The sequence below is a fragment of the Cydia splendana genome, chromosome 11 (genome assembly GCF_910591565.1).
Source record: "Cydia splendana chromosome 11, ilCydSple1.2, whole genome shotgun sequence".
Taxonomy (NCBI): domain Eukaryota; kingdom Metazoa; phylum Arthropoda; class Insecta; order Lepidoptera; family Tortricidae; genus Cydia; species Cydia splendana.
The window spans coordinates 19,253,010-19,259,015 of NC_085970.1; positions in this window are offsets into that span (position 1 = coordinate 19,253,010).

The window sequence follows — 6,006 nt, forward strand, 5'->3', positions numbered from 1 at the left end:
ATTTTGCGTAATGATACGGAACCCGTCGTGCGCGAGACTGACTCGCACTTGGTCGGTTTATAAAACTTGCTTTTAAAGAAGAAACAAGATATCTGTGCTTACTAAATGAAATATCGCCATAAATTAACAAAATGTTCGTTGAAATTAGGACACTATTACAATGACCATAGAGGTTATATTGCTTTGAAACCAGTTAAACAATAGGTATTGTAGATTCATTGGACGCTGACCTAAGATATCAAGGGGACTTTTAATCAACCTATATCAACAATCCTGATTGATACGTAGTCATAAAAAGTTATTGTTAGTGGGTTCTTACTTACGATATTGATAATGAGTAAGAAAGTGACAGCTAGATATATTTAGTTTGAGAAGTTTTAATTGTTGTTGTACTTTGGGATTCCCGGAAAATTTTCTGGAAGAGAGTGCACATGGATTAAAATTTCACCTATGCATCTAAGACATCTATTTAAGTATAATACAGGGTTACATTTAAGTCGTGATCAGTAATATGTTTTTCTAACTCCATAAACAACGAGCAATTTAATGCCCCTACTCTTACGAAAATCAGACAAGATTTTTTTAATTTTTTTGTTTATTGTTTGTTATTTATTTTACTTTTATAAGTGAATTTAGGATTACAACGGCAATTAAGATATTTAAATTAGTAAATTAAATCGCCTCTTTGAATCGGAACTGTCATTGACATCAATTTTAACATTTGTCCCAGTTAGAAATAAAATTTACCTACTTAATTTTTCATTTGAAATATCTTACAATACAAAGCTGTTTAAATACCACATTGCCACTTGTAAAAGTAAAATAAATATTAAAAATAAACAAAAAAAATCTTGTCTGATTTTAGTAAGAGTAGGGGCATTAAATTGCTCGTTGTTTATGGAGTTAGAAAAACATATTACTGATCACGACTTAAATGTCAGCCTGTATATATTATACTTAGATATATTATTGTCAAGCGGACCCCAGGCTCACATGAGCTGTGGCTGTGGCAAAATGCCGGGATAACGCGAGGAAGATGATACTTAGATATACATGTATATTATTATTTATTTATTTTTATTTATTTTTAAACAGGCGGACTTAATGCCGCTATAGGCATTCTCTACCAGTCAACCATAGGGCAAAAGAAAAGCGCCAAGGTGTGTGCAGTGAGAAATAAACAGAATAAACGTAACTTTTGAGCGAAGTAAAATATTCACATTTTAAATACTATATACTCGTAATATGTATATATAATTATGTTTAATATAACATTTGGATTAAGACGAAACGTCACAGTAAAGTCTTAAATAACGGGCATTATTATTAGGTCCTCTAGGATATAAATATAACTTACAATTTTCAATATAAAACGGATGATGCTGCAACATAGTATTCAATGAAACACTATATTAACTTACTAAGTATATCCAGTTATCAGTGTCCAAACACGTGGCGGGGACATAGCCAACTCTTTATGTCTATAAATATAGGTCAAATGCTATCAATAATGCATCCACTATGTAAGTTTGTTGCAAGCAAATGCAATAGAATGCAGGAAACATTAAGGCTCTTCGATTATTTATTGTACTAGTAAATAGCAATGTGCAAGTTGCAGGACAATCTCAGAAATGGGTCAAACAGATCACTGTGTTATGTCTTTCCTGTAGACATACACAAGAGTTAAGGGCTATAAAGGTTAATTTTCTTATTTAACCCTTATCCACGTGAAAAGGTCCTCCTTTTATTTAAAGAACTATGATAAAATCATTACTTACATGCCCACAAGCTGTTAACTATTGCCCACAGGAGAGAAAACTAGCGTGTTATCGCGAACAGCACATTTTTCTCTCCTGTGGGCAATAGTTAACAGCTTGTGGGCATGTAAGCAATGATTTTATCATAGTTCTCTAAATAAAAGGAGGACCTTTTCACGTGGATAAGGGTTAAATAAGAAAATTAACCTTTATACTCCTTAACTCTTGTGTATGTCTACAGGAAAGACATAACACAGTGATCTGTTTGACCCAAATACAGGAACATTTTCGCATGTTTCTGGAAACTTACTCTAGAATTTAATCTAAGTTTTCAATCAGAAAGATTCTTATAGGAATTTTTCAAAAAATATTATTTTTAATATTGATTAATCATAAAGTAAATGAAGAAATCACAATTATCACAAATCTATTAAGGACTTGACATGTTTGTTTTTATTGTTTGCCAAATTTAATTATCAGAGAACTTTGCCTATAGAAATTCGACAACTTTGCAAACTTCTCCTTGGTAGTACTGAACGGATTTTCATGCGGTTTTCACCTTTAAATAAAGTGATTCTTGAGGAAGGTTTAGGTGTATAATTTGTTAACCCGTGCGAAGCCGGGGCGGATCGCTATTTATATTAAATTAAGGCTTTACAAAAAGTAAGTTGTTAAACAATCATTTATAAATAACTTTGGATGTTAAACAAGTAAATTGTGGTAGGTAGATACTTTTGAACGCAAACTCTATCTTCTTCTTCAATTCAAGAGGTATCCTCTTGTCGGTGGAGTATTTTCCATTTCTCCCTCTCGTATGCCATATCATTGACCTCTTGATACGACACGACACCAGCTTTTTCTTTTATTTGGTCTACGTAGCTACGTCTTGGTCTGCCCCTGCCTCTCTTTCCTTTTATCTTGCCTTCTGTGATGGTTTTAAAGAAGTTGTCGCGCCGTAACAAATGTCCAATCATTTTCCCCCGTCTGTTGTTGATGGTGTGCAGTATCATCACTATCATCCTCTTCTCTTTCACTCTTCGTAATACCTCTTCATTCGTTATCTTGTCAGTCTTGTCACAGAGTGGTAGAAGTTTTGGCGCATTGTTCTACCTGCTACTCTTGACGCTGGTAGAAACTAGACATATCTCTTTTTCTGATCATCTTGTCACTATTCCATCCTTTTTAGGGTTCCGTACCTCAAAAGGAAAAAACGGAACCCTTATAGGATCACTCGTGCGTCTATGTGTCTGTTGTCTGTGACCATTCCCCTCCTTTATCTTTGAAACTACTGGGCCTACAATTTAAAAAAAAAATACACAAAATAGTACCTACTTTACCACACAGAAAACCTATTAGAAATGTGCAGTCAAGCGTGAGTCGGACTTATGTACGGAACCCTTGGAACGCGAGTCCGGCTCGCACTTGACCGGTTTTTTTTAGAAACGTGCATGACTAATTGTATTCGTAATTTTCTGTATGTTGGCTGCCCATAATTTACTCAAACATAAGTACCCAACTTGTCAGTAGAAATAGGCGCTAAAATAAAAATTTCTATTGGAGATCAATGGTGCTTTTCGTATTCGCTTACCCTTAAGAGCAAATCATTAAAACATAGGCCACTTAGGTCACTTAGAATTGACCATTCAGTTACATATTAGTACTAGTCTTTATAACATGTCTTTCCGACACTTAGCAGTGATATGTTCACTTTTAATATGTGTATATGCAAAATCTTTCACTTTGGTGATAGATACGACCTATTCTATGCAAGATGAGATCAGTATGATAAGGACAAGGATTAGGCCGTTGGTAGAATCGATTGGGAATACCAGCTCATCAATAGAAAATTTCGTGATTGTACCTTTCAATGACCCGGGTAAGTGAAATTTTCTCATTTTCATTTCAAGAAATAGCGTGCTCGCAATAAAAAATACATTGCATATTTGGCATAAATAATGTCACCCATTCTTTGTAAGATGCATCATCTTCCTCGCGCTGTCCCGGCATTTTGCCACGGCTCAGTGGAGCATGGGGTCCGCTTGACAACTAATCCCGAGAATTGGCGTAGGCACTAGTTTTTTACGAAAGCGACTGCCATCTGACCTTCCAACCCAGAGGGTAAACTAGGCCTTATTGGGATTAGTCCGGTTTCCTCACGATGTTTTCCTTCACCGAAAAGCGACTGGTAAATATCAAATGATATTTCGTACATAAGTTTCGAAAAACTCATTGGTACGAGCCGGGGTTTGAACCCGCGACCTCCAGATTGAAAGTCGCACGCTCTTACCGCTAGGCTGCATTCACTCACCAGCGCTTCATTCTTTGTAAGATGCGAGCCAGGAAAATTAAAGATTTATAAATTAATCACATTTCAATCATCTTCATCAAACGTTTATATTTAAGTATTGTTGTATCTTTTTCCTGTAAAATTATATCAGTAACTATATATAACTCGTGCGGGCAACAAAAGGCACTTAATTTTGACACAGATCCCGATTTCTATAAAATAAATTGCAATTACATATTCAAGGCATAATATTCCCCATTCTAACCGACGGGTTTTATGCTGTTATGGGTCCAAGCTGTCAAACGACCTAATAGGAAGAAAAGTTGTTTAAAATGAAAGAGTTTTTGACGTGATAACGTCTTATAAATCGATGAACACCGGTAGCATGCACGAAAGTGTCACGTTGTGGACAGATCTCTATGGTAACGTTGTGGACAGATCTCCATCGTAACGCTACGGCCAAAGTATGCAATTTTTCATCAATGTTTTCTTATGACGTTATCGTTATCACGCAAAATTATCGTCCGTAAACCGACTTTACAGACAACCATATTTTTTCAAATTTACTTTTCAATCAACTTTTAAATTGTATGACTGCGCCTTAATTTTGTATGACATAGTATCCCGGTTCCCAATCTCTCCTACACAATATTTTAGGTACTTAAATATCTCCCTTTTTTTATTTCGGTGGAAGCGTTTATATATGCTAAAAAATTATCTAGATGCATCATCTTCCTCGCGCTGTCCCGGCATTTTGCCACGGCTCAGTGGAGCATGGGGTCCGCTTGACAACTAATCCCGAGAATTGGCGTAGGCACTAGTTTTTTACGAAAGCGACTGCCATCTGACCTTCCAACCCAGAGGGTAAACTAGGCCTTATTGGGATTAGTCCGGTTTCCTCACGATGTTTTCCTTCACCGAAAAGCGACTGGTAAATATCAAATGATATTTCGTACATAAGTTTCGAAAAACTCATTGGTACGAGCCGGGGTTTGAACCCGCGACCTCCAGATTGAAAGTCGCACGCTCTTACCGCTAGGCTGCATTCACTCACCAGCGCTTCATTCTTTGTAAGATGCGAGCCAGGAAAATTAAAGATTTATAAATTAATCACATTTCAATCATCTTCATCAAACGTTTATATTTAAGTATTGTTGTATCTTTTCCCTGTAAAATTATATCAGTAACTATATATAACTCGTGCGGGCAACAAAAGGCACTTAATTTTGACACAGATCCCGATTTCTATAAAATAAATTGCAATTACATATTCAAGGCATAATATTCCCCATTCTAACCGACGGGTTTTATGCTGTTATGGGTCCAAGCTGTCAAACGACCTAATAGGAAGAAAAGTTGTTTAAAATGAAAGAGTATTTGACGTGATAACGTCTTATAAATCGATGAACACCGGTAGCATGCACGAAAGTGTCACGTTGTGGACAGATCTCTATGGTAACGTTGTGGACAGATCTCCATCGTAACGCTACGGCCAAAGTATGCAATTTTTCATCAATGTTTTCTTATGACGTTATCGTTATCACGCAAAATTATCGTCCGTAAACCGACTTTACAGACAACCATATTTTTTCAAATTTACTTTTCAATCAACTTTTAAATTGTATGACTGCGCCTTAATTCTGTATGACATAGTATCCCGGTTCCCAATCTCTCCTACACAATATTTTAGGTACTTAAATATCTCCCTTTTTTTATTTCGGTGGAAGCGTTTATATGTGCTAAAAAATTATTGCTATGAAAATATTAAAGGGACGCTTTATATAACACCCCCCGGAGTTACAAGCAAGGAGGAAAGCTCTTTTTATACATGCATTAAAATTGAATTATAATCTGGTTATTTTCAGACGTCGGCCCAGCACAAATATTTACTTCAGGAGATTCATTCTTGAAATCCATAGATTCTCTATCCGTTTCCGGTGGCCATGATATTCCGGAAAATTC